This window comes from Corvus cornix, chromosome 9 (assembly GCF_000738735.6).
Source record: "Corvus cornix cornix isolate S_Up_H32 chromosome 9, ASM73873v5, whole genome shotgun sequence".
Taxonomy (NCBI): Eukaryota; Metazoa; Chordata; class Aves; order Passeriformes; family Corvidae; genus Corvus; species Corvus cornix.
Window position 1 is genome coordinate 6,089,308 of NC_046339.1, and position 11,727 is coordinate 6,101,034.

General features: G+C 39.4%; 1 long non-coding RNA gene across 1 annotated transcript in view; it reads left to right on the top strand.

The window, feature by feature from the left end:
• The window catches only part of LOC104688027, a 104,092-nt gene extending 92,377 nt beyond the window's left edge, over positions 1-11,715 (top strand). The window contains exons 5-9 of the long non-coding RNA XR_002045116.3: positions 4,958-5,148; positions 6,043-6,213; positions 6,858-6,954; positions 8,126-8,309; positions 11,152-11,715. This is a non-coding gene — a long non-coding RNA (uncharacterized LOC104688027). The remainder of the gene's footprint in view (positions 1-4,957; positions 5,149-6,042; positions 6,214-6,857; positions 6,955-8,125; positions 8,310-11,151) is intronic.
• The last annotated feature ends 12 nt before the right edge of the window (positions 11,716-11,727 follow it).

Sequence of the window (11,727 nt, forward strand, 5' to 3'; positions counted from 1 at the left end):
TTTATCAGTGGGGGTTTAAAGTACACTGTCTGCAGGCAGCATTCTTGAGTTATCCAGAGTTTCTTGGCACAGAGGAGTTTCTGCATATCCACTTTTTGTTTGACAAGGGTTCTCCACTGTCTTTCCCCAACTGCCCACTTCAGAATTTAAAATATCTGTAAAATGCTCCGTATTTTTCCATGATGTGCCAGTTCTCACCAGCTGTGATTTTCCAATACAGTGATGCACTATAAGGCAGCCAACTGACTTGTAAAAGGATATGAGTCTGTGTGCCAAGGAGAATTTAGCATAATGATTCAACTGCAAATATAAAACACAATTTCAAAGAAGGAAGAGAAGAAATTCAAAATGTATATAAACGTGATATGTATAAATATTTTTTATTTTGTTTCAACTAACATCTTACTCTGCCGTGTGTATGGCATCTAAGACACACCGAACATTTTTAGCATGTAAGAAATAATTCATTTAGTTTATGGACACAAAGCAGTGTATAAACCATGTAGCTAAATAAATGCTTTGTTTCCAATTCTTACATGCATTCCACTGTGACATATCTGGAATTATTCCAGAAAGTGTTTTCAAGAGAAGTCCTGCCAGCAGAATGAAGTTACAGCAGAAGCCTTGGGTAACTCGTGGCACCTCTGTCAGCGCAGATGCTGTAGTGCAGGAGGAGTGTGGGTTAACACCACGCATGTGCCTCATGTTCACACCTTTCCTCAAGCTGTGCAAGGCCATACCAAAGTGTCACTGTCTAAGCACTGCTGCCATTGCCCAGGCGAGGAGTCTCACAGGCTTGGCTGCACAAGCCACACCTTCGTATTCAGGCTTTGACACATCTTAAACAAGAGCAGAATTGCTCTCTCTTTAACTGGTCAGTAGCCCTTTGCACGGCATCCTTAGGCAGCTCTCCCAACTCCCCATGAGGTAATTAAATATTGATCTTGCCCCTTTTACAGATGAAGAAAATACTCATGCTGTGTTTCAAGAAAAGATCATTTTTTTGTGGTGTCGTGGCTCAACTCCAGCCAGCAACTCAGTTTCACAGATCCTCTTCTCACTGCTCCCCAGTGGGATTGAGGAAAGAATCAGAAAAGTAACAGGGAGAAAACATGCAGGTTGAGATAAAGGGAGTTTAATAAGGAGAATAAAAGCACACAAGCAAAGCAAAATGTGGAATTCATTCCCCATTTCTCATGTCCAGGCAGGTGTTCAGACCTCCTCAGGAAAGCTGGGCTCCATCACTGCTAAGGCTGGCTTGGGGAGGCAAACCATCATTCTGAATGTGCCCCCTTGCTGCTTCTCCCTCAGCTGAGCATGACACCATGGGGTATGGGACACCCTTGGGTCAGTTGTGGTCAGCTGTCCCAGCTGTATCCCCTCCCAAATCCTTGTGCCCCCAGCCCCCTTGCTGCTGGAGAGGGTGAGGAGCAGAAAAGGCCCTCGTAGTGTAAGTGCTGCTCAGCCATACCTAAAACGTCCCTGTGCTATCAACACTTTCCAGCAAAAATCCAACACAGCCCCATGTTAGCTCTGTGAGGAAAATTAGCTCTATCCCAGGCAAAAGCAGGACACACAGTCTGTTAATCCAATTGATATAATTTTCCAATTAAGGTACAATTAATGTAAAATGCACTATAAATACTAGGTAGGAGTGAAACTGTGACCATCTACTGTTGTTGAAAATGTTCTATGAGCTCCATTATGCCATTGTAAAATAATTCTCTAAATGTCAGTGATGTGAGGAGCACAAACAAGAAGTTGCTGTTATTAGACCTGCTTTTATTATGCAGCCTAACTGAGAGCAGTATTGTGTTTAAGAATAAGCAGGGAAGTAAAAAATTAGGGATTTTGATCACAGAGAAATGTGCTTTACCATGTGCTGTAAATATTACTGAGGCAGCAGCATGCCTGCTTTTCAGAAGCCAGAAAATGAACCAAACAAAGGGAGGAATATCATGAATCGTAATTTGCTGAGAATGCAAACTATTCAATGTATTTTGTCTTTTTAATTTTATTCCTTTGTTTTATTTTGTTTTTAAGTAAGGTAATATACATATTTTGATCACTTTGCTGGAACCTCAAAATATGGAAATATAGCACCAATGAGGCTTGAAACCTCCATCAAACGCCTGCTGAAAAGTGTCTGTTGCTGGCACAACTGCAAGATCTTTTGCTATTTTTTCAACTAACATGTGCAGCATTTCCCACCTAGAGCAGGAAATGGTGGCTGCTTGCATACACATATATTTAAGGCTTAAAAGAGCCAACTTGGAAGTTAGTCCAGCTGTTGGTGGTTATAGAGGAACGAGCATGTCGGGAGAGAAGCTGCCTGTTCATCAGCTCACTGTGGCAAATTTGCCTTTGAATTCAGCAAGGCAATAGTTAACCTCTCACTCCCCTTGCAGCTAAAATACAGCTCTGGTGCAGTGCGTTCCTGCACCATCCTCCACGTTGCCTTTTGTGTATGGTATAATTATCAGCTTCATTATAATAACTCTTGCATTTAAGTATTATACTTACCCGAGGGCAACCTGGGAGATTTTATATCTGCAAGCCCCATTTCATCCTTCTGTAATAAAACTCTACACAGAACATAGGGTGGCACCAGGCAAACATCATAATGTCTAATATTTAAAGGATAAAGGATGAAGACTGTGATATACTCTTGCAGAGAAATGAAGACTGGTAGATTGAAGGCAACTAAACTAGTTAAGCCCAATATATAATTATTTGGCAATTTAAAGACTAGATATTCAATAAATATTTGCTTACTTATCAGATTAAACAATAAATAAATTAGTCTTCATAACAGAGGAATGATAAAAAGTTTTTTCTTTAATTTCACATTCCCACTTAAGATTTTCATATAAGCAGATTTTGATAACCTGGGAATGCAGAACTGTGCAAGCTGTGGGAAAATAGCAGCACCAAGGAAGTTATATTTTAGTTTTTCACCACAGAGGTAAGTTCAATAATCAGGTCAGCTTTCCTAGGAGAAAAGAAAGCAAATAAACCAATAAACGCAGCCTCCCACCTGAACTTAATTTGATGCAGATGAATGAAATATCAGCAGGCTTTTGGACCTAAGTGAAAGGCAATACTTTTTGCTGGGAGATAATTTTTTGTTATTTTACACTTCTAAGATTTGAAACCTGCCTGAAAAATTGAACTCAAATATAGGTCTTAGTTTTTAAAATTATGTTTTTCTTTTATATGAACACAGGAAGCTTGGGATTATCTAATTTTATTGCTTTTGTGATTGTAGGAAAGAAAAATCTGTAACTTTATGTGCTATATTCCTGTGCCACATACTAGATTAATAGCAGCAGAAGGTCATTATCCAGGCAATTTTAACCCATTCCCAGTGCAGTCCTTTGGGCCTGTCTCACTGGGGACACTCCTGTAATGTATAGCATTCATTTGAATATAAGCCTCTTGTTTTAATGATGTTGTCTTCTTAAACCATGAGTTGTAGAGCTGCTGAATATCAAACATTGTTCAGTACACCCTGATGTAAAATATTTCCCTCTCTGGTGGCTGTGCCACATAACAAGTGTTCGAAAATCGCATGGATGTGGTGCTAAGGCAAAGGGTTTAGTGGTGGACCTGGTCCTGTAAGGTTAATAACTGGACTTGGTGACCTTAGAGGTCTTTTCCAAGCTTAATGACTCAATGATTCTCATCTGGAATCTGCACATGCACCTTCCCAGGCAGCTGAATACAGAACTTGTGCTTTTCCAGCCCCTGTGTGCCTGTCTCTACTTCTCCCTCTCTTTTCAGCTAAAGTGGCTTTCCCTGGGTGAACTGTCAAGGAGAGTGGGGTCCCCAGTTCTGCTGCCCTCTGGATGGCTCCTCTGCTCTCATCTCAGAGCAAAGGCAGCCATCCCTGCGAGCCCCAGGTTTTGAGGGAAACCAAGGAGGTAACAGAGACCATGGCATTAGGGGCAAGTGAGGGCTGAGGTGAAGAACTTCAATGGCAGTAACTCTGCTAGCGGGGAGACCAGGAGCTGGAGGAAGAGGAAAAGCACAGAGGAGTTATTTTATTCTGAAAGCCCGCTTATTGCATGTACAAAAGGTGCAGTTAGTATCATAACACTTGGATATGCTGTGGTATATTTTCTAATATTCATAGTGGGAAAGAATCAAACTAATCCCCGTTCAGTCCTGGCAGTATGGAAGTGCCTCCAGCAGCCAGTGCAAGGGACTGAGGATGGAAACAGCAAAAAGCCTTAAAATGCCTCTCTAACCCTGTAATGAGCTCATCCAGTGCCCCAAGCCTTTCTAGGAAGGCAGGTACACCCAGCACTCGGCACACTGGATGCCATGGCTGGCTGCACTTGCTGTGGGAGCTTCATAACACTGACAAATGGCCTGGGGGATTTCGTTAACCAAGAGCATGAATGATAGCAGAGCTAATGCACACTCTCAAACACTCTGTGCTGTATTTTGGGGTTTTTAGTGGTGTAGCCAAAGTGTAAAATTGGATGCAGGGCTTTTAAATCTTCCCAATAAAGGGAAAACGTTGTCTGAAGCCATGGAAGCTTCATATCCACTGGCATAGCAACTAATGCAGTTTGCTTCTGAAGTACTGCCCTGAAGTATCTTTAGATACTCAGATATAAAATGTAAGTACGTAACCTGCTGTAAAAAGCTACAGCAGTGCCTTTGGCAAGCTTCCCTGGCCTGTGGAGGGTAATTACAAGTGGAACACAAACACAGCTCCAAAATTGACCTCATTAGATGTCCAGCTTATTCTCATACAAATGCTGTGACATCTACCCATTGTTATGAGTACTTGTGGTATCTTGATGGAGAATTTTGTAACCTAATCAGAGCTCACTTGGCAAAAAATAAAAAAAAAAGGAGAAGATACTTTTCCCATCAGTTCCAAGAAGGATTTAGACCCGTACACAGCCCTGCCAGGCCCCAATTTCAGACTGCTCTTATCCTCCAGGTCAGGAGGGCAGCTGGAGAGGTGAGTAAACCAGAAGGATCAGCTTGTTCTGGATGGAAACATGTCTACAGCAAAGGCCAGCTTGGAAATACAGCTTTGTGTTTCAGCCAAAAATCAGACAGAAATGGTCACAGCTGAAATGTTACATCAGGCCCTCGTAACTGTCACAGCAAACCACACAGCTGCTTCAGGTAAAATTGTGAATGTTCCTGTCTCCTTCTCATCAGTGCTATGGTTCCTGCAAGTGCCACATGTGAAAAGGAAGAAAAAAGAAAACATCTGCATTTTTAAGATGCTTTCACAATGTTTTAAGATAATTTTGTGATTGGGGTTTTTTAGGCATTTACCTATGCTTTTAATGGAATTATGGGATTTATGTTGTTAGATCACCCTCTTTGTCCACATCAAATGATCTTTATCATGGCTAATGCTAGGCTAGTCAGAAATGTTTAGCAGCAATGGCTTGTGCTAGAATCATGAGTTCCCAAATATTCTCTGGAAATACAGATGTTCTGATAAAAACTTTAAAGCAGCTAGGTTGCTTTAAGGACTTTAATAAGGAGTTTATAAGAGAAGATTATGGAGAAGAGGGAAAACAGATCCAACAAATAATCAACTCAGGTGTGGATGAATGAGATTCAGGCATCATTTCTGCAGACAGAGTTTTGGCACATATGCAGAGAAAGAAAATATAATTCTACATTACAAAAATTATTGGACAAGAAAATGAGCAATTTTATACAGATTTACTGTTTAAAAATTGAGGTGAAATATTTGTAGTTAAACATTTATGTAAATGAAAGCTGTGTATATATCTCTGTACAAATGATGAAGGTGACCTTGATTTAAGTCATTCCCAAAAAAAAAAGAAAAAAGGAACATTTAAATATGTAAATCAGAGATGACCTAAGTTTAGGGAGGGTTATCAAAAATGTCTGTTATCTTTGAACATGAACATATGCTCACTATGCTAATTCTGTAGGCTCCTTAGATCAAATGCTGGCGTATTTCAGTGTTTTGCATTGCTTTAAATTTTGACTTCAGATTTCATCCACAGTTTTCTTTTTTTTTTTTTTTTTTGTAAGTTTTTTTCCCCAATCACCAAATGCCAAAGTGAGAAGAACCACATGAAGGGAGAAATTTTCCTGTGTTTCTCTGTTAGACTTGAGAAGTTGCATCTTGCTGAACACTGCACTGAAAACAGTCCAGAAGAATATGAGACCAGAACCTGACAACTCCATAATTCATAAGTAAATGTAATGTATCACAGAGCATAAACTTTATTTAAATTTCCCTTAAAATGCATGCCTTTTAAATGGCTAAGAGCAGAGAGCCCCAAATTTTCAAATAGATTGGTGGCTCAAGGTTGCTGGTGTCTATATGTACTTGAAGTCTTTGTTTTAAGAGATGATATCTGTCACAAAAGAAAACTATGATTTCATGTATTGAAAAAAATTCCTTAGTTCCTGATGGTCCAAGAAAATTTCCTGCAGGTTTCTTCCTGAAAACTTACTGAAATACAATGAGAAGATTAAGTTTGACTGCAGCTTTAAAAATCTCATTACCATTTGGGTTTTTTTTCTTTGAGATGACTTTGTTAGCAGTTTATATTTTCATTTCTAACATAATCCACAAAACATTTTCTTATTGGTTTAAGCACTTGCATCTTCATTTCTTGTGCCCCCCAAGAGCTCTTTTGTTAAGGTGTAAATATGTTCCTAAAATAATGAAAATGCCATTATCACCCTTTTTTTCATTTAGCTGCCCAGGAAGGGAACTGAAAAGGCATTTAGCTAAAAGCATACTTTTAGTATAAATAGATAACATTAACACAAGGATCTCTGCAGATCATTAGTCTGGTTGTTCTCTTATATGCTCTCCCTTGAATTTTGTTTACCAGAATACAGTGTGAGATAAATGGCAGGCACATCTGTGAAGAGAACTGGAAGTTTTCACTCATTGCTCACCTCTCTCTCGGCACTGAACTGATCCACAGAGTGAGTATTCATTATATCCTTATCTCCAAGCTGAGGAACAGCCCTGTCTGAATCCTGTATGGCTGAATCCCAGCAGAAAAGAACAGGTGACTTAGTACTAAGTGATATTGTAAAACTGCTGCCTTGTGTTTGAAGAATAGAAACCACAGGAGGTTCTAAATGTTGTAGCATGAATCCTGAAACTCTTTATTTTTTACAGAGTGGTTGCATTGTCCACACTCTGTTCTTGGAATGTTCCGCAATACCTGCAATGATACATTTTGGGAAATGGTAAAAACCCTGGAACAATGTTGTAAAAAGATGTCAAAATATTTTACTTAAGAAAAAATGTTCTGATTTTTTCATACTTTTTGAGACTATGGTATTTTGACTTTTTGGTAGAAAAGATTAAAATATTTGCTCTTTGAATGAAATGACTAATAGGGATTTTATATGTGTAAGTATCCATTGCTTCCCTAGGTAAACTGTCCTGCTGGCTACCTATCTGTAATATACTCCTTTGAATTCAAATTTGTTAGCATTAGCTTCTAGCCATTGCATGAAACCAAACTATATCCTACCCTCTATACCAACCATAAAAATGAACATTAGTCTAAAAATTTTACAAGAGTTTGCAAAATCAGCCAGGCTACTGGTTATTGTGGTGGTGTTTCAAATTTGAAAGCATTTACAAGTAATTTTGATATCAAAGGCAATGGCTATTAGGAGCTATGGTGAAGTTTGGCCTTGTAGGGCAGTCTTGTTACCTACCCACATGCAAATGAAATAAAGCAAACAAGCCTCAGCATCTCCAGTTAAAAAACTCAACTCTGATGTTCTGTTGTCCTTTAAAACAATTCAGCAATGCCTCTCTAGCAGAGGGCTGGGTATTTTTTGGTCAGCTAAGGGCCAGTCAATGTTCTTTGACTCAGGTTGTACTCTAATCTTGGGTGCTTTATGAATTTAAAGAGACCTGAGGGAGATTTGTGGAAAATGACTTGGCATTTTTCCATTACTGCTAATAGCATTAGAAAAGTGATGAATTGTCACTGGAGGTTTTGATATTTCCTAATAAAGAAGACAATCTGCAAGCAATACTTGCAACCAGCTGTTGCTATTTATGGTGCAACTCCATTTAGTTTAAGAGCTGTTTGTTTTTCAGCACTCAGAGCCTCCACTATCTTTTTTACAGGCTGATCCATCCAGGTTTGTCATCCTTCCTGTATCCAGCAGTTGCTTTTGGAGTCAGAAGCTGCAGGAGACAGAGTTGGGATGTATGTTCACGTTTCATATAAAAAGGAAAAAGCAAAGCAGGAAGGAGAATTGTCACAGGTTTCTTAGCCTCAAATACTTGTTAAACTGACTAAGCTATTTGGGTAAGTGACATTTGTCCAGGTGATTGCTCCCAAGCTGAGGGTCCTGTAATCTGAGGGTCAGTGCAGTCAGTGATGAGAAGGTTCAGTTGTATTATTTTATGGTCTCTGTTTACAGCAGGTACAACGTTGCCCCTCGTTTACTCGTCATGTAACGCTTAAATAGTTTGTTAAATAATGTGGCTGCATGTCCAAAGTTTCTCACAAAACCAGAATTTCATGAGACTTGAATAATTTTCATTATCATGTTTTGTTCACTGGTAATAGATATGACGAGAAGGAGGAGATTTATACCTTTTCCCCGTCTGTGAGAAAGAGCTAAACTAATGTATGTATACTTGGTCAAAAACCTTTTGAATTACACCTTTCTTGGTTAAAATAACAAAATCTAGTGTGTTAAATCCCTGACATTTATGAAAAAAAAAGTATATTGAATTTTCTTCACCCAAAGCCACTTGTTTCCAAATTTTCAAAGCATTTCATTTGAAAACTTTCTAAGAACATTCCAAATTTCATTTTAATTTTAAGCTAATTAAGTAATAATGTTTCCAGAGAAAAATACTCGTATCAAATGAATTATTTTAAGTTTTTATAATAAACATAGGTTATTTCATGTGTTACCTCACATTGGACTGGGAAATTTCTTTCCATTTATTCCTTATTTTTAAAAAGTGGTGTGAATGTGGTGATGTTAAACAAGTCAGAGCATTATTTTTAATAAGAGAGTGTGTTATTATTCAATGGAAGTGCCAAGAATATATGTTCCTCACAAAAAACAAGACTAAACAGTAAACAAAGGATATTTCTAAACATTCATCTGTGGACAATCAGCTGGTTTTGGTGTTTAAATTGCACTGACAGTCCTTGTCCAAATAAAAAATGGTGTCTGTTTAGACATAACCTAACCTATGGAAAAAAATTGGAAATACTCTATGACCACTGAAGAGTTAACACTTTACCTTGCTGACACTCCCTTAACACAAGGTAGTGTGTCTTGATAGAAATTGATCCTTTGGTAAGGCTAGAACAAAAAAATGGAGAAAGCAACTCAAATTAACAGAATAATTTAAGGACATTTATAGCCCATTTTCACTGCCACATTGTGCCAGAAGAGCAAAGCAGCAGAAGTGATAAATAGATCATTGATTTTTATCCCTTTCAGAGCAGCTCTTCTAGTATTTTTAATGAAACATTAAATGATTGTAATGTAAACTGTAACAGAATGGCATAGTTTTATACTTTCTTAATTGGATGCTAATATCCATGTCAGTATTTGCATGAAAAGTGGTGTACTAAGCCAAAATATCAAGGTTTTTAAAACTCATAATCATTCTTCTGCTGATACCATCTGTCAGCTTAATCTTCACCTCCCAGAATTCAAGGAAGCAGGTGCCTTAGGGGGAAGGAAAAGAAAAATTTAGCAGTTGTGAAAGTACAGTAAATTGAGTTTAAACCATGGGCTTGAAATCCCATTTGATTATATAGGCCTTATTAGTTATTAATTGTCAAAGTTGGAAAATAATTAAGAACTGCTGTTGGGGCACTGTCAGTCATCCTCCCTGAAGGAGCTGTGGGACCCACTGCAGGAGGGATGGAGAGCAGCACAAATGCACGGCTGGCACAGCAAACCCCTGATGAGGAATCATGGAGCTGCCTTTGAGAGCACCTGGAGCACCTGAAATTCCCTCTCCAGCAGTGAAAATCTGTGTCCCCTCTGCACTGCAGTGGAGGGGATGTGAAGGAGTCTGAACTGTGGGTGCTTGTGCTTCATTTTTCACAGAACCATTTGGGTTGGAGGGATCTTAAAGATCACCTCAATCCAAGCCCCTGCCATGGGCAGGGGTCCCACCAGCTAAATCCAGTTGCTCAGAGCCCCACCCAACCTGGCCTTGATTCTCCTTTGAGCTTTTCATTTTTACAGCCCTCCTGCACATTCATAACCTGCATAGAGCTGTTGTTTAGGAGAAGTCACCTTGTGCTTGTCATTTCTATGGCACACGTCCCTTAGTGCACCATCAGACATCCAATAAGGAAGCCAAATCCTCAGAAAAACACGGGAGGAGCGGAGCTGGAGAGCACATCACCTGCTGCAGCCTTTTCTGAAAGCAGAACATATGTGCAAAGCAAGCACACATCTCGAAGATTATCTCAAACCTCTGCAACCCTGCAGGGGCTGCAGGCCAGTGTTCTCCTGACAAAAGTAAGAGGGTGCACGTTCAAACCTCTCCCGCTGTTAGCAAATCCTTGAACAAACAGCTACTTCACTAGATTGCCCTAAAGAAATTCCAAAGCCATTGTTCTCTCAAAATATTGCTGCTGTTGGAATTTCAGAGACAAAGGAATGCATCAGCCCTGTAAGGTCTGTGTCTGTAGAGCAGCTGTACCTCCACGAGTGGCACAGGTGGGACTTGGCTCCTCTCCCCTGCCAGGGATGGGCTGCAGGGAGGGAAGGCACAGGCTGAGCTCTGTGCCAGGAGACCCTTCACGAGCAGAGTGCTGTGTGTGAGCCCAATGTGCTCCCTCCACCTCACTCATGCAAAAGGAATCGGCTTCACACACTCAAGTTTGCAAGCAAGCCCATGTGCAGTAAGTGGGAAAACAAGTAAGAATTGCTTCCAAAGTGCCAATCTAAAAAAAAAAAAAGAAATCAAGTAAATAGATTTTATTTCATTTCTTTCATATACTTTAAACTAGTATCAGCACTGAAAAAAATATACAAGGCATTTTTAAATGATTTTTTTTTAACAAAAAAGAAATCAAAGTGTTTTAATGTTGAAATGCTTCCATTTTGTCTTCCCTTTTTTTTTTTTTTTAATTTAATTTTCTTTCTCTTTTTTCTCCCCAGGGAATACTTGCAGCTTTTCATACTGCTTTGAACAGCTGGTCAGAGGAAAAGGAAGAACTAAAAACTTTATCTACTGATAGCTATTGTGCTGCCTTGCTAAGAACCTGCTGCTGTGGCCTTGCTTGCTTGCAAAGATGTGCCACAAACAATTCTAAAAAAACTAAAGCAGGATGTAAGAAGTGTGCAGCACATTCATAGGAGGTGATGTTTTCAGGAGTCCCCACGGCAGCACCTGGGGAACCTTGGTTTCAGGTTTTCCAGCGGGGCATGAGGTACAGTGGGAGGAGTGTAATCCAAGGAAGACAAAGGGGAGAAGAAATAATCTTCATATGGAAAAATCTTATTTTGGCATAGAAAATCAAAATTATTCCAACAAAATTTTCTTCCAGCCTCTGGAATCAATGAGCACCCATGGCCCTCTCCAGCTCCTAACAGGGCAGAAAATATCAGACAGGATCAGAGCTATAGCACCAGGCAACTAAGCTTTTTTTCATTAATTCTATTTTCATAATGTCCAAAATAAAATTAAGCATGTGGTTAGCTGAACAGGGTGGGCACGTTGGCATGAGGAGAGAT